The sequence below is a fragment of the Lithobates pipiens genome, unplaced genomic scaffold (assembly GCF_037356315.1).
Source record: "Lithobates pipiens isolate NorthernLeopardFrog02 unplaced genomic scaffold, aLitPip1_a1.2 Scaffold_3, whole genome shotgun sequence".
Lineage (NCBI taxonomy): Eukaryota > Metazoa > Chordata > Amphibia > Anura > Ranidae > Lithobates > Lithobates pipiens.
In genome coordinates this window covers 93,171,346-93,196,304 of record NW_027507790.1, presented here as the reverse complement: position 1 = coordinate 93,196,304, position 24,959 = coordinate 93,171,346, and the positions used below count along the sequence as shown (strand labels likewise).

The window sequence follows — 24,959 nt, the reverse complement described above, 5'->3', positions numbered from 1 at the left end:
AGAAAGGCCTAGGCTGGGTAATAAGCCACAGGCATATCCCGACTCTCTGTAACAAGGGGTTTACAGGGGCTGGTAAGCAGTCTCTACAGCTGCTGGTGGATTCACAGTGGTTTGTGGTTACGGATGATGGACATTTCAATGTATAGATCGTCTTTCAATTTATCATTTGACTGTGGCCTTTTTCTTGCACTAATTTGCACATGTATATACTGTTTGATTGCATGAACTTTATTTAATATTGGAATTAACCATTAGCGCAATTCTTCATATTTCTTGTATACTGTTGGTGTTTGTGTTACATATAGAATTGCTGCTTTATTATAAGTTTAATATTTTCTATAGAGCAGTTATCTCACTATTTTTACTTTCTAACACCTGTCACCTGACCTGCAAATTTTGTACCCCCCACCACACATTTACTGCTGCCATGTTGCAAAACAAAACCAGATTATAGAAAGACACTATCCATAGTTACACAGAGAGACTGACCATCATTAAAGTCCAATCAGTGTCCTAATTAGGAAGGGGCCACCTGATTTACATAGAGACTGCTCAGCTTTTCAGATATATTGCATATATATTAATGTATCGGTATGCATTCAAGCTGGTACCACCATGAAGAGCTGCACAGTGAAGTGTGTGAATAGAGCACAAGCATTGAGCACATTGACATTTTTCTTCAGCACATCCTAAACTCAGTAATAAGACATCTCATCTCAAATATCCTAATGCAGGGTGTACATAGAAAAACATCCTTCTGCTTTGCACGAGGCATGTGTGCACAATCTTTCTTATCTTGTATAGCCCACAGGTAGCTGCACTAAGCAAATATAGGCATACACATTGTTCTGTGTGACCTAAATAAGAAATTGCACAGTATTCATACATAAAAGACTGGAGGGCGAAAAAGCCCAGGTGGTCCTTTTGAGTCCTTTTTTGTTTTAATAGTATTTATTGAGTTTTAAACAATTTACAGAAAGCAAAATATAGGAATAGAGATAGAACATAATCTCTGTTATGCTCAAAATCACATTGTACACAGGAGACCCTTTGTGCAATATTTTTAGCATTCATAATGTGCACTAGAAGTAAAAATCAAAGGGATATCACCTCCTTGGACTATGGATTAGGGAATGGAATACCTTGGAAAGGGTTAGCTTATATTACAGGCAACAGGGAGGAAAGAAGGGTACATCAACCAGTTAAGACCAGCAGGCTTATGAAGGGGGAGACAGAAAAGTATAGCTCGGGGGAGGGGGAAAGGGAATATGGAAACACAAAGCCAGAGGGATGCAAAAGATTGTAAGTGCAGAATAGGGTGGACTGTAACCATCAGGTAAAGCTTCCAGATGATTCTCATCCAGTAAGGGAAAAGTGGATTTCACAAAAAGGAAATGAGGGGGAGGCTGCCTCCTTTTCTTAACATGTTTGCCTGAGAATTAGGGCCGGTGCTACCACTAGGCTGACTAGGCAGCCGCCTAGGGCGCACTGCAACCTAGGGCGCAGCCACAGCCCCTGGGAGGAAGAAGTTGAGGAACCATCCAGCAAAACGAACAAGCCGGCGGGAGAAGGAACTGACAAGCTGGCTGGCCGGCCATGGTGGCAGGGATGGATGACAGCAGTGGCATAGTAGCACTGCGCGAGGGGGGGGTATAGCCGGTTTGCTCACCCCAGATGACATTACACAGGATCTTGCCGGAGACACAGGCAGCACCGCCGGATAGCACAGCTAAGAGAGAAACAGTAGCTTTGCAGTGAACAGGAGGCGGGGCTGGGGGATGTCATGATCTCTTCTATCACAGGAGGGCTGGAGGAGCAAGCGGTGATCGTGAAGCACGCGGGACCAAGTAAGTCTATGCTGTGAAAGTTTCAACACACACAGGGACAGGAGAGTAACGTGGGTGGAGGCATGAACCCCTTACTGTGTGTTCTATGAACGATGAGATCGGATCCGCAGGGCTTCCACACACCAGCCCACTCCCCCCCACCTGTCATACAGCTATGGCATCCTGGGTATCATGATCCCTGTACACTACACCGCACACTTCTCTGTACACTCCACTGCACCGCACACCTCCACTACACCTCACAGCACACCTCCACCACATCTCACAGCACACCTTCACTACACCTCACAGCACACCTTCACTACACACCTCCACTACACCGCACACCTTCACTACACTGCACACCTCCACTACACCGCACAACTCCACCACACCTCACAGCACACCTCCACCGCACACCTTCACTACACTGCACACCTCCACCACACCTCACAGCACACCTCCACTACACCACACACCTCCACTACACCGCACACCTCCACTACACCGCACACCTCCACCACACCGCACACCTCCACCACACCGCACACCTCCACCACACCGCACACCTCCACCACACCGTACATCTCCACCACACCGTACACCTTCACCACACCGCACACCTTCACCACACCACACACCTTCACTACACCGCACAGCACACCTTCACTACACCACACACCTTGACTACACACCACCACGGGGGGTCATTGGAAGGCGCCACAAAAATCTCCACCCCCACCACCTCTACTGTATAGTCAGGGGTGGAGCCAATGGGGGCGGCAACATTAGGTTTTGCCTAGGGTGTCAAAAATCCTTGCACCAGCCCTGCTGAGAATAGACTGTTTACCCCAAACATGTATAAAACCGAACTGTCTGAAGAAAAAAAAAAAGGTAAAAATGAATAGTCAATTTAAAGATGCCACTAAATGTCCTCAGAATGATGACTAGCATCATTCAGCCTTCCTTTCATTGAGCCTAAACTACACGCAGACCCCTTTCAAAGCTCTCCCAAAATACATATTTTAAATTTCCAGGAATTACATAGTTACATAGTTACATAGTTACATAGTTACATAGTTAGTAAGGTTGAATAAAGACACCAGTCCATCCAGTTCAACCTGAGTGAGTGTCTACAATTGTCCCTATCCCTGTACATTGCACACTCACATCGGTCCCTACCCTCAAGGAGCCCACAACCCAAGGTCCCCATTCTTATACTACGGCGAATTTTGGACAGAAGCCAATTAACCTACCTGCATGTCTTTGGAGTCCCTGTATATCTATTTGTTTCGTAAATGTCACTTTTGCTGTAGCTCGTTTTACTGCAAGAATGAAAAAGATTGTGTGGAATCCCCCCTACCCCCAAAATGCAAGCCAGACTCTTTTGGGAAAGTGGGGAGAACAAGCATTTGCGCCCCCCTTCCTGAACCATGCTGAGCCATATGTCCTCAACATTGGGGTTCCTTTCCAGGGGAGGACCCTGGCAAAAGCACCTTGTTTCTATATTGATGAGAACAAGGACCTCTTCCCCACATCCCTGGTCAGTAGTTATGACCGTCTGTGTGCAAAGGGCTTATCAGAATCTGGAAGCCCCCTTTAAATATAAGGAGGCCCAAGGACCTTGACCCTTTGTGAATGAGTAGGGGTATATAGTACCCTTACTGATTCACAAAACCAAAAAATGTAACCAAGAAATAAAGACACCCAAAAAAATAAAAATCCCCCAAAAGTCCCCCTCTCTAAATCCATTATCAATCATGATGCCCACTGCCCGCTGACTCACCAAAAAAAAACACCCGGCAACCCCACACACAACCAATCCTGATCCTACTTATAGCAGAATGACAACTCACCAAGCTGTCATTAGTTATATACGGGAAGGGGACGGGATAGTGGGGACATCACTGACCAAATTTAGCCATGGCCATTATTGATCAGTGTCATAGATATATATTTGGACATTGCTGTTCCTGAACTTTTGCTTATGTGGGGATTCCTTGTGACATCAGTAGTTCCTAAAGACACAGTGGATGCAAGCGCCTGAGCACACTAAGCTGGTAACATAGGGTATATATAAACAATTAAGAACATTTCATTTCTTTACTATTTTTTTTTGGGGGGTTTGCTTTAAAGAGTAAAAACCTAACCACATTAGAAATGTTTCACTGGAAATGTTTTGTGAAATCGATACTGTGAATTTCTTTCATTTGTTTGCTATGAAGTTGCTATGGAGAGTGATATACGGACATTTGGATCGCACATTCTCTAACACCTTGGGAACTGTGAAAAGAACATATACCGTACATCTGTCTGGGGTGTGGAAAGTGAACAGCTTGGGAACTGGCAAACATCTCAGAATTAAAAATGCAAATTGCAAGTGTTGTGGAAAGTACACAGTAACAGCTGTATACAAGCCGTGTAATGCTTTTATCACTGCGCTCTGTCACATGCTACAAATTTACTGGTTGTTTTACACTTCAGAGATGCTACTCCAAAATATTCTGTTAGAACTTCCATGAGGAATGACATAACAGAAGTAGGGGCATCTCCAGGACTTTTCTGGTGAGAAGGTAGGTAAATGCTAAACATGAGAATCATTTTTAATGTAACTTTTATTTTTTTTAACTATGTATGTAACATTCAGTGTGAACTGCAGACAGTACCTATGCTAGGAAAAAAAAAAAAACCTGCGTGCATTTTATATATCCCTATTTCTGCTTCAAACTTTCGAATAAGTGGACTTATCTCTGGAATAGAAGAATAATGTGCAGCAGTGATATTCAGGAGTACTTGCAGAGTGAAGACCTTGGCAACCACCCCTGGTCAATAAGCCTAGAGTGAAAAAGTCTACCAAGTTGTATTTTTTTGGGTTAACTATGCCCTATGATAAAACTTTGTCAGAATTTGTGAAATATACAATATACTATATAATATATATATATATATATATATATATATATATATATATATATATATATATATATATATATATATACAGTTGTAATGAACCAGGTTCATTGGCAGTGCTGAGCTATGCACAAGACAAGAACACCCATAAACAGTCTAAACAGGTTCGTCACTTTTATTCAGCAAGGCTGCAAAAAAACAAAACAAAACAAAAAAACACAATTCCAATACAGAAGTGCTCTGTACAGCAAATCTATAGCATAATACAAACAACACATACGCTCGTCTGAGCAACTAAAAAAACTGAAGTCAGTTCCTGAGTAATGCTCATCACTTAGCCTTTTCACCCAGGAACAGAGCTGGCAGACAGAGGAAAAGCCCTGGGCATAAGTCAGCTCACATATATAAAAACCTGAGGACAACTGAGACTAATAATGAGGTCTGGCTACCAGGTAAGATAGGGACCTGGAACTGGAGGCTTTATCCTACCTCTACAAAGCCTCCAGGCTCTAAAGCAGAACCTATTAAGATTCCCCAAAAAAACTATTAGCTTGTTGTCTCCATATCAAACCCAGTGTGTAGGTGAGATACCTAGGTGATACCTGCACACCGTCCACAATCCTGCCAATCAGTGTCTCATACAGTGTAACAAATAATTGCTAAAAGCAAAGTACACTACACATAACAGTTTGCTAAAATCTATGTTGTATTATTTTAGTTCAGGAAAATGAATTGTCATTGGTCTTCTGTTTGCTTTTATTGATGTTTGTTATTGCTACAGTTAACTATGGAACCTGGTGTAATAGCATAACCTCCCTATTGTTATTATAAATTCTAGCATATGCCCCTGTTACCTCTTTTGGCAATGCAGTGAAAAATTGTATCAGCGCATGTAAAGATCTATATGTTTTGCTCAAACTAGACTAGTTAAAGTATCAACAACTTTTCCAATGTTTTTAGAAGGTAAGGTATACTTCAGACCGCTTACTACCTGGGCCAATTCTGACATCTATAACATACATGTAAAAATCTGCATTCTTTTGCTAGAAAATTACTTAGAACCCCCAAACAATATATATTTTCTGAAATCGAAGTCCCTGGAGAATAAAATGGTGGGTGTTGCAATTTTTTTATGTCATATGATATTTAAGCAGTAGATGATCAAATGCAAGTTTTCAGGGAAAAATACACTTTAATCATTTTTAGTGCTCACAAACACAATTTAATACTCAAAAGAGTAAAATATAAATATTTCGGAAAATACAAAAGATGATGTTACACCCAAAAAATAGGTTCCTAACATGTAATGCTTTAAAATTGCTTATGCCCATGGAACAGCAACAAAGTACAGTACCTAAAAATCACAACGCATTAAAAGCCTTTAAAATTACCTTTTACAGTTACAGTACATATGAGATCTGGCACTAAAATTATTGCTCTCACACTGTCGTTTGTGACAATACCTGTGTGGTGTGATCACCGATTACATATGCGACCTAACTGCGCATTCTTGCGTGAGCACAGGGGTTGTGCTTTAAAATATTTTGTTTTATTTTCATATTTATTTTATTTAAATTTATTTTTTTAAACTGTACCTTTATTTATTTTTAATTTAACATTTATGCAATCGCAAGGGGTCAACAACCTACCTTGTTATAGCATGGTCCATGGCAGGTCCTCTTTATAGACCTCCAATCTCTCCTCTGCCTTCCAAAGCAGCCAATTAAATTGAGATTGGTTTGATCGGCTACTTTACAAACCGCTAATGGATCGTAAACAAATTAAATCGGAAGTGACAAAATCAAACTATAACAAAGTGACATCACAGAAGAGGCGATGGAACTTCTGTTCCCTCCACTCTTCACGGTGCATCCCGGTAGTATAAGACAGCGGAGGACCCCTACCCGCCACCTGTAAAAGTGACTGGGTGGCTGTTTAGGCATTCAGATCACTTTTACAAGAAAGATAATCGCCGGGTGAAAATGATGGATGTGACAGCTGCAGCCATGACCCAGATATCACCACCAGATCACGCAGAAGTTTTAATACGTACGGCGGAATGGTAGTGGTTAACAGAATAATTTTCTGGCATGCAGTAGTTCTATCATAATAAAGCTCCAAGCTGCAGTGACCCACATGTAGCTTTTCTTAGAAAAAAAAGCAAAAAAGATAACAAAAAGTGCAAAATAACAGAGGGAAACAAATGGAATATCAGCAAGAGTGATGTGTACTTAATTAATATTATGAATGATATTTGTTCAAACCTGCAGTTGCAATCTTTTCAAAAAATGAATCATTTTAAAACTACACAAAATTATTGTGCTTTTGCATTGTGAAAAATGAATATAGTAACATTAACGCAGAACTTCACCAAAAAAAAAAAAAAAAAAATAGTCCATTAAAGGATACCATTTAAAAAAAAAAGCTTTTTATGTTCTTTATCACCACTAGATGGCCTCAGTTTGACAGCCAGCATCATTCAAGCCACTTCTCTAAAACCAGGCTGTCTTGGACCCACCCCAGCCGGTGACTGCAGAGTGCAAGGAGCAGAAGCACAGTAATGAGCTCATCTCTCTGTCACTTTGCTTTCTCCTCCTTTTAGCATGCTTCTTGTCAGCACATGCTCCTTGAACTCCAGTTTTGCCAAAGAGGTACTGGGAACGGGTGATTCAGGGTTTGTTCACATACCGCCGCTCCTCTGAAAGGGCATTTAAAGAGCAGTAAGGAGGTGATGTCACCTGCTCAATACCTGCTTTAATCTCAAAATGTAGACCCACCACACTGCAACTGTATACGTTGCACATGGTTTCAGGGCAGTTTCGGTGCAGCCCCATACACTTAAATCCGTCAAGCAACATGCCATTGAATTTTAGCCACAGCTGCAAAACAGTGCATTGTGACACCAGCATTTGTGTAGCCCTGAATGACTACATGCCCTAGTTTAGGCGGGTGGATGGGGCTGTAAAAAAACGGCTCCACTGCCTGCTTTTACTACCCTCTGGTCGCTTGTGTGAATGAGCCCTCAAGGTCAAATTCAGGTACCTGCATTGCTTGCAATAATAAAAAAAAATACATTCAATGTCATATTCACGATTTCAGAGCTGTGCTAATTTGTGTTTTTTATATCTGCCTAGAGTTACGCTTTTAACTAAAAGCATAATTAATCCTATACTATAATAAAGTCCACGGAGAAAATTAAAGTGGACTTTTTACAAAATTGCAAAAGCCACTGTGTTAGAAGCTACTGAAATGTGTGATTATAACCTACATGTGATCCTTTAAATCATAGCAGGAAGCATCGGCCCCCATGGGGGTCATGATATAGGCCTGCTGACATCATTGCATGGGAATGTTGCTGCCTGCTGTGTACAGCACACTGATATTATTACACATTTATGTAGCAGTGTTGCATTCTCTGAAGAAGATGCTCTATTAATGATACACTTTAGCTGTATGACTGTGCTTCCCCTGTAAACGTTTTTGGCAGGGCTTTGCCAGTGCTCAAATCCTCTGTAAACGAATTGTCGGTATTTAGATTCTTCCATTGCTGTTTCCCACCTGCAGGCAGCCAGGTTTGGGAAAGGTCATACCATGTAAACCACATCTGTGTTAAAGTGATCGGAAATATATATTTTTTTCTTTTTACAAATAACAAACATGTCATCCTTGCCTGCTTTATGCAATGGTTTAGCACAGAAAAGGAGGGCGCACCAACCTAGTGCATTACCCTAGACAGAGTTTTATTCAAATCAAACACAGAGCAAAATGACTACTCACAAACGAGTATTGATAAAAGGCATAATCAATACAGCAGGGTCCACTTCACCGAACATCAAGAAGCCCGGACCTGATGTCAAATAGACCAAACGATATCCCAACACAATGGCTGACGCGTTTCAGGGGAGAACCCCTTTCTTCAGAGCCTAAACGGGCAATGTTTTCTCCAGCTTTTGAATACCCATTATTCTGAGGAGGGCTGCAAGACTTCTAGACACTATCTTGTGAAGCTGCCTGTACCACATATTGAGGATCCTGACACCAGAGCACAGGAGAAGTTGTTCTTTTCTTGTGTTTTAGCACAGAAAAGCCCTGTTCCTCCTCCTCTGGTGTGCCCTCTTGGCTCCTCCTCCCTTATGCCCCCATTCCAAGCAGCTTGCAGACGTGCAGGCTCAATCCCGAGCCGGGCTGTGTGTGTCTGTTGATACACAAAGCACAGCTCACCCCCACCTCCCACTCCCTTCTCACTAGGTTTGATTTACAGCAGCAGGAGCCGATGACTCCCGCTGTTGCCTCCATGTCCAGTTAGGAAAGAGAAAGATCAGTGCTGTTGCTCTCAGACACAACGCTGAATTGAGATTGGGCTAAAGTAAGTATTTAGGGGGGCTGGGGGGAACTGATCACAGAACAGTTTATAACTTAAGGCCCCTTTCACATGGACTTCCCAATCAGGTCTGCCTGTCAGTTTTTCAGGTGGACATCATCGGAGCCTCCATTCACTCCTATGGTACAGTGGATTTGACATGTCTGCTTAGACCCGCTGCTATCCAATCTGATCTTGTCCATGAAATCCAGATAGATGGAGACTCCATTGGACCTGTCACCCACCTGCTCAGAGGAGATCAGCGGGACAATCCTCTGCTGAGCAAAGAGGAGTCTGCCGGGCGGACTGCCCGTGTAAAAGGATCCTAGGGTGGAACTTTAGTAAGAGAAGTAAGTCCTGCTAAATCACTTCAGGCTGGCCCCTTTTGCAGGTATAGCTATGTAAAAAATAAAAAATAAGTGTCTATATTGTTTAAATCCAGGACCAGTAATACACTGTCTCAAAACACAAAAATGGTGTGCTAGGAACACACCTACACTGTTATGTCACGTACACACGGTCGGATTTTCCGTCAGGAAGTGTTCGATGTGAACATTTTGTCGGAAATTCTGTGTAGACTCCATCGGACATTTTTCATCGAAACTTCCGAAACACAAAATTTGAGATCTGGATCGCAAATTTTCTGTCAACAAAATCCTTTGTTGGAAATTCCGATCATGTGTACACAATTCCGAAGCACAAAGTTCTACACATGCTCGGAATCAAGCAGAAGAGCCACACTGGCTATTGAACTTCTCGGCTCGTCGTATGTCATCGCGTTCTTGACATTCGGAATTTCCGACAATATTGTGTGACCCTGTGTAAGCAAGACAAGTTTGAGCCAACATCCGTTGGAAAAAATCCCATGGATTTTGGTGTCGGAATGTCAGATCGTGTGTACGTGGTATAAGGCTCAATGTATGAGCACATGCAGAGTCCCAAATGTTTGCTGACTCACCTGTATAGATGCGGTCCAAGTAACTCATGAAAGCATATAGAAAAATTGTGGGGTAAAGCCCCCAAAAAGCAAGTCACAAGAGGACCATGCAGCTTAAACATGTTTTTTTCTATTACAAATATATAAAAAACAAAGACTTGGTAAAATTACCTACCACCGTCACCCAATCTTAAAGCGGAGGTCCCCCCCAAAGTGGAGCTTCCGCTCATTGGAACCCTCCCCCCCTCCGGCACCACAATTGGCACCTTTCAGGGGGGAGGGGGGTGCAGGTACCTGTACAGTACAGGTGTCTGCACCCACTTCCGGCGTAGATTCTGCAGAAGCTACGCCCCTTTCCGCAGAATCTACGCCCCTTTCCGAAGGTCCCCCGCTGCCTGCTGGGAAACACACGGATCCCAGAGACAGCGGGGACCATCCTTATTGCGCAGCGCGACTCGCGCATGCGCAGTAGGGAACCGGGAAATGAAGCCGCAAGGCGCCACTTCCTGATTCCCATACCCAAGATGGCGGCGGCAGCACCCGAGAGACGACCGAGAGATCGGCTTCAGGTGCCGACATCGCGGGAGCGCTTGGCGGGTAAGTGTCATTATTTTAAAAGTCAGCAGCTGCAGTATTTGTAGCTGCTGGCTTTTAAAAAAAACAAAACGGCGGACTCCCGCTTTAATTACATTTTTTTTTTACCAAGGCTTTGTTTTTTATATATTTGTAAAAAAAAAAAACATGTTTAAGTTGAATGGTCCTCTTGTGACTTGCTTTTTGGGAGCTTTACCTCACAATTTTTAATTTTTTTTCAATACACTGTCTCATCCTGCTCTGTGCACGCTCAATTGCTCTCTATTTTTAGGCATTTTTAGGCGCTGCTGAATCTGTAGAGGCAGATCTGCTGATAGCCTTAAAGCATGATTAAACCCTCCTATCCTTTACAGCCAAGGAAGCTGCTTCTGTTTGATCTGCAACTGTCATGATGCTCCACATGTGATCAGTTATGACATCAGCTTTTTGATGGTTTGACAGTTTGGTTGAGAACAGAAGGAAATGTGACAGTTCGCAATCCTGGCATTTTTTTTAAATGAAACCCTTAAATGGATGGGTTCAGTTCTGCTTTAAGATTTACTGCTGCTCAAGGGCTCTGGGCTTCAGCAAAATGGCAGCTTCCAGCTAGAAAAAACAGGAACAATGCTGGAAGCAATTTACTGCACACACAAATTTTGGTTGCATAATTAATAATGTGGAATGTATGTTCCTTGCTAAAGAACATTATTTTTTATTAAGTTGTTATGGGTAAAGTTCCGCTTTAAACCCTCCTATCCTTTACAGCCAAAGAAGCTAACTTCTGTTTGACCTGCATGTACCATGGTGCTGTACATGCGATCTGTTATGACCCCAACCATTTGAAGGTTTGACAGTTTGATTGAAGACACAGGCACATGTGACAGTTAGCAAATCCTGACATTCCAGGAATGTCATTTTTTTTTTAAGCATTTTTTTAATTGACAGATTTAGTTCCACTTTATGATTTACTGCTGTTCTGGGGCTCTGGGGTTCAGCAAAACGGCAGCCTCCACCAAGAAGAAACAGGAGCAATGCTGGAGGCAATTTACAGCACGCACTGATTTTAATAGCATCGTTATTAATGTAAAATGTATTTTCCCTGCTAAAGAACATTATTTTTGATCACGTTGTTATGGGTAAAGTTCCGCTTTAAACTGATGGGTTTAGATCCTCTTTATGGTTTTCTGCTGTTCAGGGGCTCTGGGCTTAAGCAAAATGGCAGCCTTCAGCAAGAAGAAACAGCAGCAATGCTGGAGGCAATTTACAGCACACACTAATTTTGGTAGTATAATTATTCATTTGGAATTAATGTAGAAATACTGCACTATATACATAAATAAACAATAGCAGGCAGCACTACAATCTTAACAAAAATTTGTGAATAAATAGTGTGAAAACAGTGCAGCGCTAGGAATCAAATGTTGAGTATTGACATATAAACATATCGTGATATACAAAATACATTGTGATTAGCATATACAAAAAACTCATAGCCCGGTTGAAGTCTTTGTAGAATCCTTTCCATGCCATTGCGGCTTTTAAAATGTTATGCTTTTGTGATCACAGAGGAGATTTTTTATTTGATGCACTATATCTTGGAATCTATGTAAAGCCTTTTTATTCCAAATAAACCTGTAACCATACAGTTTTTCATTATGTGGAGGCTTTCTGATGTTTTTTATGGATGCTGTTAACCATAAACCTATCAAACAGTTCTGTGGTAGAAGGAGTTTTTTTTACTATCTGGGACATTGCCATCCTGATCCATATTCTCACATGTCGGGTCAAGGTTGCCTGAGGTGGCTCAGCTGAGGAGGAGGAATTGCACCACTTGCTATCCATATCACATGCCTGATTGATGCTACCTTCTGGTAAGCGTAATCTTCTCCACTGGGTGATGGATGCACACACGGCAGTGACTCCTTTAGTTCTACACTCCTGGATTCCTGCCCATCAATATATACTAATGAATTAATGTTTTAATCACCAATGGGACTATACTACCAATGTTGATTTACAATTTGCACAGTGAATTTTATTTAGAGACACTATCAATGAGATGATGGTGTTAAGCCCCGTACACATGATCGGATTTTACACAGACAAAACCTCTGACCTTTGTCTGAAGGCATGTGTCTTGCATACAAATCGTATACAAATGTCGGCCAACAAACACAAATGTAGTGACGTACTAGACGTAGTACTAGTAGAACTTTGGTGAGTATTGATTCATGCTTTTCATTTTGCACTTTTCATTTCGCACTTTTAGTTTTGCACTTTTCATTTAGTTTCTGAGCGGCCGTTGGACCACCAGCCATGTTGCGGAATTGGAGGAGATAACCTGTTATTTATTATTGGCCTTGGAGTTATTGCTTTGACCCAAATCCAGTCTAGGAACAGGAGAAGGAGGATTTCTTGGAGAAAAATTGGTTGCTTTATTAATCATGACCAATTATGTCATATGCCTTTGCTGTGAGAGCTCCAGGAGAATAATCCGGATGATTTTTGGCATAATCTCTGGATGACGAATCCCTGCTTTCACCAACTCTTTGCATTGTTGACCCCCTATATTAAGAAGCAGGACACATGCATGAGGCTTTTATTTAATTTTTTGGTTGAATAATGATTTGATTTCGTATATTTTCTTTATTTTTGGATGCATAGAATGCACTTTGTGGTTAAGTTCTATTGGCAGCTAGCATGTCTAATTGTATTTGTTTTCTTTTTTTAATGCACATTAAAATAATATTATTCTTGATATCACTAGAAAAAAAGCCTTTGAAAATGTGTTTGCAATAACTCAATCAGTATCGCCAGCAAAGCAGCTTCATTAATATCCCATCCCAAGAGAATGTGCGCTGCGTTTTGAGATTTCATAATTTGCCACGTCACAAATGTTAATTCTGCATTACGAATGTTAGTTTACAAAACCATCTGCTTCCAGTTCGTCCTTGTTTCCAAGCATGCGTGTTTGTAGTTTGGACTTTTGTCCGACAGACTTGTGTACACACGCTCGGAAAATTCAACAACAGAAATTTTAAATCCTGCCATCCAACATTTGTCTGCAGAAAATCCGACAACAATTGTCCGATGGTGCGTACAATCGGTCGGATTTTCCACCAACAGCCTGTCACCACACAATTCCCATTGGAAAATCAATTCGCGTGTACGCAGCTTAAGAGTTTTTACCTGCAAAAAAATGTGTATTTATTATTTTTTGTTAAAAAGTGAACATATCTAAACCTTCTGCCTTTACAACCACTTTAATATTACATCAGGTAGGTAAAGAGTTAAGTCAGATGTTCTCTCTCCATTGTTTTACCTCCCACATCCTACCCTTAACCATGTCATTTTTAAATGCTGAAATAACTAGCACTGACTATACAGCTCACCCACCTTTTCTGGGCAGCCTTCCAGGTTCTTATATACCAATTAACCCCATAATCTGCTGAAGAAACCTGAACCAACATACAGCAAAGTCCATCAGGCTGATAAAACACTAATAAAGAAGAGACTGCAAAGGTGGGTCACTGTGTCACTGTTACAATAAGAGTGTATAGAGCAATATATTTGGCCCATAGGATCAGTTGTAGCAAACCACTGAATAGGCACAGGTGCAGTATTTAAAAAGAACCTGTCACAAGCCAAATATATTAATGTTTCCTAATGGGTGTATAGCACCTAGCATCCTGTGTACTTTTGTAAAGGGTGCACTGCTGGCATGGATGTGCTCTGCCTGAGAACTATTGCAAAATTCTATACAGTGGTATTCTTCACTTACTGGGCTGAACACTGGGCAATGACATCGCTAGAACCAGGGTATGTGACCAAGCTGGTAGAAAATTACATTTACTTCTGCATCTGTTAGTAAGCAGATAAATATAGTCTTAGCATTGTGAGTTTGACTACAGAAGAAAAAAAATGAAATTATTGCCCATAGCAACTTATCAGGATTCTTCTGAAAAGATTCTACTAAATAAAAGGTAGAAACAACTTTAAAGCTGAACTTGAGAACTATTAAAAATTCTCCCCTGCCATGGGACTGTGTCTAAACTACACGGGTTAACTGCTTGTTTCCAGGGTAGGGGTGAGCTTCGAGTTCGAGTCGAATTCATGTTCGACTCGAACATTGCCTGTTCGCCTGTTCACCAAACAGCGAATAATTTGGGGTGTTCGCGGCAAATTCGAAAAGCCATGGAACACCCTGTAAAAGTCTATGGGAGAAATCTAAAGTGCTAATTTTAAAGGCTTATATGCAAGTTATTGTCATAAAAAGTGTTTGGGGACCTGGGTCCTGCCCCAGGGGACATGTATCAATGCAAAAAAAAAGTTTTAAAAACAGACGTTTTTTCGGGAGCAGTGATTTTAATAATCCTTAAAGTGTTTTTTGGGGGGAACTCCACGCCATTTTTTTTTAAATTTGCTGTGGAGTTTTTTTATCAATGACTTTCAATGACTGTTACCTGTATTATGGGGAGCTGACAATTTATTATAGCCGCGAGTGCTTTTAAATTACTTTTTTTTCCTGCAGAAATGACACTTGTGCAGGGACAGTTCTAAGTGCGGGAAATATGCGCCCCTTTACAGGCATACTATACACTCCCCCCAGGTATGAAATTTAATGGAATATTACACTTTTATTGTTTCACTTTAAGCATTATTAAAATCACTGCTCCCGAAAAAATCGCCATTTTTAAAACTTTTTTTTGCATTGATACATGTCACCTGGGGCAGAACCCAGGTCCCTAAACACTTTTTAGGACAATAACTTGCATATTAGCCTTTAAAATTAGCACGTTAGATTTTGAACGTTCGAGTCCCATAGACTTTAATAGGGTTCTAAAGTTCACACGAAGTTTAGGTCTGTTCGCAGATTCTGGTGCGAACTGAACCGGGGGGTGTTTGGCTCATCCTTAGTCCAGGGGCATGCTGAACATTTACTTACTCGATCCTCCACTGATTTGTGCCGCTGCACTGATCCCTGCAACATGCTCCAGCTGTCCAAGGTTCTGAAATCATCAAGACCTGGAGACATGAGGTTGTGAAGTCTCAATCCACCACCAGTGCATTGGGGGAGCACCATCTGCTGGAGGATGAGGGACAGGCATGTACTGGCCATTGGGACTACCGGGAGTTTCCCGGTGGGCCGATGGCTCAGTGGGCCACTCTGATGTAAGGGGGCTGGTGATGGGCCACTCTGATGTAAGGGGGTGCTGATGGGACACTCTGATGTAAGGGGGCTGGTAATGGGACCCTCTGATGTAAGGGGCTGGTGATGGGACACTCTGATGTAAGGGAGTGCTGATGGGACACTCAAAATGTAAGCGGGCCGGTCTGGATGAAGTCCAGGGCCAAATTTCTGTCCCAGTCCAGCCCTGATGAGGGACAATCGAGTAAGTAGAAATGCTTTTCACAGTTCCTAGGCTAAATAAGCATTTGACCCTTGCAGTGGGCTGACTTGGGGAGAATTTTTTTTAGGTTTCCTGGAGTTGGCTTTTAAAGTGGATCTGTGCTTTGCCTATAAGAAGCAAAGAAACGGGATTACTTTAATGCAATAAACTGACCTTCCCTTCAGTTGCCTGCTGGGTTGTTCTCCTCTGAAAGTAAAAAATCATGCCCATATACAGTGGATCAAGTTACTCAATCACCTCCATCCACTGTGGGTGACAGTGCTGGTGCTTGGCAATTGACTTCTTAGGCACAGAGCTATTATATGGAGGCAGGGAGAAAACCCTCAGCCCTGTATAAGCTACAACTGAAATCAACTCAGAGCTTTAGCAAGGCTTCCTTTGCTTACTCTTGGTGGAAAACAGAGTGGTGGGGGACCAATGGGTAGGTTAGTATAGCTGTGCAGAACACAGCTTAGCTTTCAATGCTCCCCCCCCCCCCCACTCTCCTTCCTTGATTGTTTTTAAATTCAGTAAATTTTTTTTAGCCAGTCCAGTGACATCACAGTTCTTTCCCCTTTTGTGCACAATACCCCTGGAGTGAGTGACATCCACATGTCATTACATGCCGCCAAAGGGGAAAAACCTGTGTTGTCACTGGATTGGCCGTAAGATTGAAGGATTAAAGGTATGAGCACACAAGAAGTGGGCTGTATGATACTGGTCATCATTCAACCTGTGTCAGGGAATCACTGTGAGATGTCTGGCACATAGATGTGTGTAAGCGCATAGGGTTTCCCTAAGAACAGCTAACAGGCATGCAGGCATAATCCCTCTTGGCACCAGATGGCCTATTTGAAGGGAGTCCAGCCTCCTATCCTTTGCTGGCTGATCTTCAGCTGTGTCCTGTATCCTGATCTGATCCTGTGCACTCTTCTAGTTGCTGACCTGGCTTGTTTTTTACCTTGGCTGTGTATCCTGTTTCTATTCTGCTACTTACCTCTGACCCAGCTTTGTTCCTGACTCTGGCTCTGTCTATGATTTTGTACCGCACTGCTCACATGCTGATGACCCTGGCTATTCTGGAGACTCTGCTTCTGTCTATGATCCTGGCTTCTGTTAAACCTCGGGTGCCTGCCTGGCTGTCTCATGCTCCAGCTTTGCACATCGCTGCATATTCCAGTCTCCAGAACCCTGACAAGCTGCTGGCCCGGAATCATCCACATCAGGCACACGTGTCTCTCCTGTCCTTTGGCTTCCTCTGTCTCATCCTCAGTGGGGCCAGGAGATATAAGAGAGGCCGACCTCATCAACTTAGTCTCCTATGAGGTACATGACAACCTGTAAGAGGACCAGTGGTCAGCTGCAGAGGAGGATATTAAGGGGTTTGAAGTCCATAGAAAGAGTAAGACCCCTTTCAAATTGGGGCGCTTTGCAGGAGCTACAGCGCTAAAAATAGTGCCTGCAAATCGTTCTGAAACAGCCGCTGCTGTGTCTCCAATGTGAAAGCCCCGAGGGCTTTCACACTGGAGTGGTGCGCTAGCAGGACGGAAAAAAAAAGTCTGGCTAGCAGCATCTTTGGAGCAGTGAAGGAGTGGTGTATACACTGTTCTTTCACCGCTCCTGCCCATTGAAATCAATGGGGCAGTGCGGCTATACCGCTGGCAAAGGACTGCCCCCTGTAGCGGCCTAAAACCTCCGTGGCTCGGTGTGAAAGGGCTCCAATGCTGGCCATAGATGATTCATTTTTTTCCATTCCATTTAAAAGTCAGAACCCCCCCCCCCCCCAAAAAAAAAACTGATTCCTCCATCCACACAAGCAAGATGGATGGAGAAATCTCTCTGCCAGGACAGTGTATTCGGACAACAGGACTCTCCAATGTCAGAATACACTGATCAGCAGCCTCAGCCGACTGGATTCAGCCAATTATCAACAACATAAGGTTTCCAACATTTCCTCTTGGCAGAAGTCGATCTAATGATCAACTTTTGTCAAACAGGAACAGCTACACATGAAATTGTCCAGTCCCTGCTTAACAAGCTGAAGTTTGATCCATCTCTGGCCAGCTTATCATGTATTGATAAAAAAGAGAGATCTTGGTATCTTTTGTGTATTTCTTCCCAATGTGTGCAGTAATCCAGCAAGGAACAAATTACTTTACCGTACTTTTCTTCTTTCCTGGAGTTTTCTGTGAGTAAAGACTGGTCTCCTCTGCTTTCTCTTCTTGCGTGGGGTAACTTGTCTTGCACACATCCCCTTTCTAGAGTTTTCTGCAGGCAGCCTGTGGTGGGTGGGCTTGCTGGGTCAACCCACAGTTTTGCTTTTTGTACAGGCTATGGACAGCACAGTGATAATATTACTGCTACTTTTATAAGGTAATATATGGATTTTGTGAAGACATGTGGTGTACACAGAGGGGGTTGATATCCACTAGTCATTGAGGAATATATTCAAAATAAATTTTTGTTCTAGGAGTTGAGCTTTAAAGTAGTTGTAAACCTTTCAAATGAAAAGTGAACAAAGCACATCCTGATATGAAGTGTACTTGCCTCAATCCATAGCACATAGTGTGGATCCTAGCTGTTCTCTCTTTCCTGCAGGCTAGATGTTACTTCTGACAGTTTTTATCCAACTTCAGACACTCCATGGTAACTGCCCCCAACTCTAGTACACAGCAAATGATTGACAGCCTCAGATGTTTCTCAATGAGATTTTATAGAGGGGGTGTGCCATTCCCTCCACTCTCATTTCAGAATACACTATGCTCTGTGCTCTGTACTGTGCAGTGTGTTACATCAGATCACTGATCGCTGACACCTGAAAGCTGAGACATACCATCTAAATTGTGTACTTTGGAAGGCTCTAAGTGAGAGGGGGCTGCAGACAATCAGGTACAGCGTATGTGGGAGCATTTGCTTCATCGCTGTACATCACTCGCTAGTCACTTGAGTGGGCTAATGTAAGGACTTATCATTATAAAGCAGGGATCATTAAATGGGTGCCGACATTTTGATCCCGGACTGAGGGACAGTTCTGTCCAGGCCACTAAGCAGCTGGGAGTCCTATTCCAGGTCTCCCATCCAGCTGCTGCCTTCATCCTCAGAGCAGGGCAGGGGATTGGAGGTACTGCAGATCTGGGCAGAGAGTGGGAGTCTTTTCAAATTCACAAGTGGGTAATCACCTACTTGTAAATATTATAAGTTGGGCTGCTCCTGCCCTCTGTCCAGACCTGCCTATTGCCCTGCTGTGAGGATGACAGCAATGGCGGGGTGGGAGACCTGGGAGAGGACACTCAGGCTGATAAGTGCCTCCATCCTGCTGTGTTACAGTAGGACTGTAGACTGTGTAGGAGAGGAGATTGTGATTGAGTGGGGGACTGTGATATAAGATAGGAAAGGGGTGGCTATGACTGCAAGGGGGATTGTGTTGTGCAATGTAAAGGGAGGCTGTAATGTGAAGGGAAACTGAGGACGCCGTGGGACTGCTGTAAAGGGGGTGGAGCTGTGATATGAATAGGGTTATGAATAGGGTTATGAAGGGGATCTATGATGTGTGATGTGGGTGTCAATACATTCCTCATGACACCCTAAAAGCAGATTGAAAATGCAGTGTGTTTGTCTGTACTGGATCAGTACCTTGTGATTTGGTTCAGTGCATCTTTGAAAAGAAGTGTATGTACTACATTTTGTGCAATCCAGAATGATTTCAGCCTTTTTGATGAAAAGAGGGGGCTGAAAATTGTACCTCACTGAATAGCACAGTAATGTGGACCATGTTCCTGTGTGATTCAGGTGTGAACCGACCCTCAAGGGGGACTGTGGACACTGATGTTGAAAATCAGTTTTATTGATTTTGCATAGAAATATAAAACAAAACATAAACAGGCAAAACTTGCCCTTGCAGGGGCCATTGCCTCCATGCAAAAATAAAAAAAAATACAAACAGTAACAGCCTAAACAGCAACACAGTATGTAGTATGGTGCATGATTCTTGCAAAGACATGAGAGATGGAAGGAGTATCTAGACCCAAGTGGGAGCTCATGGTAACCTGAAAATCAAAATCAGTCCTCCAGTTGTCCATAGGGGTAGCCATAGAGGGGTTATTCACCCTTCATGACTAGGGATGAGCCGAACAGCCCCCCCCCCCCAGTTCGGTTCGCACCAGAACCTTCAAACGGGCCAAAAATTCGTACGAAATTTAGAACCCTATTAAAGTGGGACTCGAATGTTCGAAATCAAAAGTGCTCATTTTAAAGGCTAATATGCAAGATATGCAACAGACAACACCAGCAATAAGGGGTATCTTCAGGTGTATACTGTGCTGGAGGCACACAGTACCCACTTTAACTCCTGCAGATGCCTGTATTAGAGAACACCAGCAATAAAGGGTCGATGCAGGTGCATACTGTGCTGTGCTGGAGGCACACAACACCCACTAACTCCTGCAGATGCCTGTATTAGAGAACACCAGCATAAAAGGGTAGATACAGGTGTATACTGTGCTGGAGGCACACACCACCCACTAACTCCTGCAGATGACTGTATTAGAGAACACCAGCAAAAAAGGGTAGATACAGGTGTATACTGTGCTGGAGGCACACAACACCCACTTTAACTCTGGCAGATGCCTGAGAAAAGAACACTGTCCCTGCCTATCTTGCTCTTTCCCTGCACGCCGCAACACACTACACAAGCCCGTCACGCTGGCGGCCTTATATAGTGTGGGGCGTGTACTAAACCCCCTGAGCTATAATTGGCCACAGGCATCCTGCCTGTGGCCAATTATGGCTCTCCTCGCTGCCAGCGCTGTGATTGGCCAAGCATGCGGGGTCACAGTGCATGCTTGGCCAATCATGAGCCAGCAATGCACTGTGATGGCGTAGTGTATTGTGGGCCATTCGTGCCACACGAATTTGGTGCGTGCGGTCCACAAAGTTCTGAATTCGCCGGACAGATGAACGGCCGATGTTCGAGTCAAAAATACGTTCAAATCGAACACCGAGCTCATCCCTATTTATGACTAAAACTTTTTAAATTTATTAGGACACCCTCTGTTCTGATAAGTATCCTGATAGAGTGGCAAAATAATAGAGGGGGAGAGGACTTCTTCCAACATAATGCTTTAGCTTTACGTGCATAGAAAAGTAATAGGCTAAATATGTTTCTCAAGGCCAAAGATGAAGCCAATTCCTCCACTAAACCCAGTAAGCAGTATCTAGGGGACAGTACAACAGGGATCTGTACCACAGAGTGGATGACATCAAGCACATCTTTCCAATATGAGGCTATTTTGGGCACAGCCGGAATATGTGGATAAAATCTCCTGTGGAGTATATACACTTCCAACAGGATGGAGAAATAGTGGGAATCATCTTATAAAGCCTGTGTGGTGTGAAATACGCCCTATGAAGAATCTTGCATTGAATCAATTTGTTCCTGACGGACACCAGAGGAGCAAAGGAAGATTCCCATATCCCAGACCAATCTTTATTGTCCATCTCAGGGACATCAGTTCTCAATTTCTGCTGAAGGGAAGACAACTTAGGTAATGCACCATAACAAGATAGTGATATAACACTGAGGTGGGTTTTTCCATTTCAGGCACAAGTAGCATAGACTCTAGTGCTGAATAAGATAATTCAATCTGGTGACTGGGAATTGAGTATTGATAACATGGGCAAAAAAGTGGAAAGTGGTAATGTGAGGGGAGGTTAAATTTAGAGCAAAGAGCAGGGAAAGACAGCAGCTTATGGTTGGCCACCAAGTGTTCTAGCAATTTAATTTTATACTTCGCTGAGGGATCAGGCAAGATATAAAAATGGGCAAGAAAGGAATTGAGCCGCAAGGAAGTATTTGGGGAAAGAGTAATGGGAGGAAGCGACTCATAATGAAGCCCCGCCTTCCAGGCCTTCAGTGTAGTACACATAGATGGAGGCAAGGCATAGGGTGCTTTAAGGCCCCAGAAAAACTAATTTCAAAGACTGGGACTTCAGGGACTGTAAGATGACAGCCTCCAGCAACGTAAAGATGTTAGTACAATTAGGCTGAAGCCACCCATTGGCCGTAACCAGCTTAGAGGCCAAAAAGTACTTATAACAGTCTGGCATAGATAAACCACCCTGGAACATAGGGTGAGTAAGGGTAGAAAATTTGTACGTTGATGGTTGTGAGCCCCACAAAAAGAGTTACTGTATAAACACTTGGTTGAGCTGCGTGAAAAATGTCTTTGGGAGCCATTGCCGAGAAGTTAGAAAAAGTTGGATTTGAATTTGGGAAGAATCTTCATTTTTAATAGATTTATATGACCAAGTAGAGTGAGTGGGAGGTTGCCACATGCCTTCAATTTGCTCTCAACATCCATCAGTACTGGATACAGATTTAGGGTTTTAAAGTCAGAGACATTTACCTAAATTAGTGAAGATGTCAACCCATTACAACAGAAGGGAGACAGAGGATGATTGCCCCTCATTGACTGGAAATAGTTATGATTTAGGCCAATTTTCCCGTTGGCCTGTAAAAGGTTGAAAACATATCCATGATGGTAAGAGCTCTCTGTGGATAGGTGCCAGCATAGTTTAGAATGAGAACATCATCCACATATAGAGCTATCCGTTCCTCCAACCAGCCCCCCACAAAGGCCGTTAATGGTAATGGAAATCAGGAGAGGCTCAGTAATGGGTTCCATCACAAGGGCAAACTAGGTTGGAGAGAAGGGCGAAGCCCTGCCTGGTACCCCAATGAAGAGGAAAGGGACATGAAAGAAGATTATCCAGGTGGATACAGACTGTGGCGTTGCTATACAGAGTTTTAACCCAGTCGATGAAGCAGAGTGGAAAGCTCATGCTTTGCAGCATCTCCCAGCAGTGCGGCCATTCTACAGTATCAAAATCTTTTTCTTTGTCAAGTGTAGCAATAGTTCTAGAGCCTTGGTTCAAATCTTGTGCATAAATGTTTTAAAAGAGTCCACGTATGTTGAAATCTGTAAATCTGGTGGGCATAAAACCTGTTTGGTCCTGATCTATCAAAGAGCTAACAACCCAGCGCAAGCTGGTGTTGAGAATTTTGGTAAGTATTCTAAAAGTCACAGTTAAGCAAAGCTACTGGCCTATATGAGGCACAGAGGAGTGGATCCTTGGCATATTTAGGTAAAAGGATGATATGTGCCTCCTGCATGGAGGGAAGTATGTTACCAGAGTTTAAACACTCATTGTGTAATGAAGCCAGCTTGGAATCCAAGAACTCAAGGTGAGTTTTATAAAAATTAATTTGGGAGGCATCACGAGTACAAGGACAGATGGAATTGGTTAAATTCTCCCAAGATGTTTTCCCATGCATGAACGAATTTCAGGTATGATAATAAGAAGTAGATCATGCTGAGCTAACATGACTAATGCCATGTAGACACGAGCGGAATGTCTGACAGAAAAAGTCAGACTGGAGCTTTTCATCGTATATTCCGCTCATGTGTATGCCTCATCAGACTTTTTTTTTTTTCAAAGATTCTGACAGACCTAGAAATAGAACATGTTCTAAATATTTTTCTATATTAATTCCTATTGGGAAAACCGCTCGTCTGTATGCTGTTCAGACAGACCAAAAACGACACATGCTCTGAAATAAGTATGAGACAGAAGCTTTTGGCTCCTGGCTATTGAACTTCCCTTTTCTAGTCCCGTCGTACGTGTAGTAAAAGTGTAAATTTTGCCTTATCGACATAAGAAGATGATCAAAATGAGCAGGTGTAGGGGAAGCAGTATAACATTAAAGACTACAGTCTACTTGTGCTTGCAAAGCATCAGTACATGATGCTTGTTCAGCCCTGATGCATGCAATTGTGCACAACCCCCCAGTGGTTGTCTACAGTCTACTTGTGCTTGCAAAGCATCAGTACATGATGCTTGTTCAGCCCTGATGCATGCAATTGTGCACAACCCCCCAGTGGTTGTCTTAAAGGCATCCCAGATCATCTCTGGAGAAGAGGACCCAATATCTCAAGTCAATAATATTGCAAGTGAGAAGACAAGAGAGACAAAATCATTCTTGAGAGGTAGGGTAGAAAATCCACTGAGGGTGTTGGTGCCAATAAGCCCTGTTATGTATTCGAGGGAGTAAAAGGGTCACCAAGAGTGGACTATGATCAGACAGACCTGCGGGAAAATAGTCAATCCCTTGGACTTCACTAAGGAAGGAAGGATTACCAAATGCCAAATCTATGCGGGAGGAAATTTTATAGGTAGTAGAGAAACATGAATACACTCTAGAGTGGGGATTCCTCTAATGTCATATTTCAGTAAGCATGGCTGCTTGAGCCCAAGTACATAAGCCAAAGGTATAGTTAAGTGAGGGGGAGGGGCATGCCTGTTAAGGTCTGGGGACAGGGGGGCATTAAAATCACACATGAAAAGTATTAGGGCAATGTGAGGTCAGCTTCTCCAGGAGAGTATATAAAACATCTGCTTTAAACAGTGGAGAAAAATATGCATTGACAATGATATATTTGTGATCACAAAGGAAGCAGGTTTTGACACCCATCACCCGATTGGCTAAAAGAACAGGTAATCCAATTGGATGCCTAGGAGGAGGGGAGGAGCTGCACACTGGAAGCCGCTGATGCAGGAGAGAACACCAGCCGCCACGGGATGTGCCACTGCAATGATTTACTTGTGGTTGTAAATTCAAGTTTTAACTATTAAGAAATGAGGGCTGAAAATGCTTGGGAAAATATGGCAAAAAAAATCAAAATATTAAAATGACATTTTTCCTGACCATATTAAATCAATTGAAAAAAAGTGAGAAGACCACTACTCATTGTATGCTTCTAATAAAACACTGAAAAACATGAATCATTAGGGAAATCTTCGCACTGGAAAGCAATACAAACTGTCCTCATGCAAAACATTTTACTTGAGTTATGTCCCGTACACACAATTGGATTTTCCACCAACAAATGTTTGTTGTACACTAT

The 24,959-nt window shown here is 42.7% G+C and overlaps 1 protein-coding gene across 1 annotated transcript in view; it reads left to right on the top strand.

Annotated features, from left to right (window-relative positions):
- Positions 1-4,247: 4,247 nt before the first annotated feature.
- CMKLR1 (chemerin chemokine-like receptor 1) overlaps positions 4,248-24,959 on the top strand; it is a 159,149-nt gene continuing 138,437 nt past the window's right edge. The window contains exon 1 of the mRNA XM_077462042.1: positions 4,248-4,399. The gene's annotated coding sequence lies outside the window, so the exon portion shown is untranslated. The remainder of the gene's footprint in view (positions 4,400-24,959) is intronic.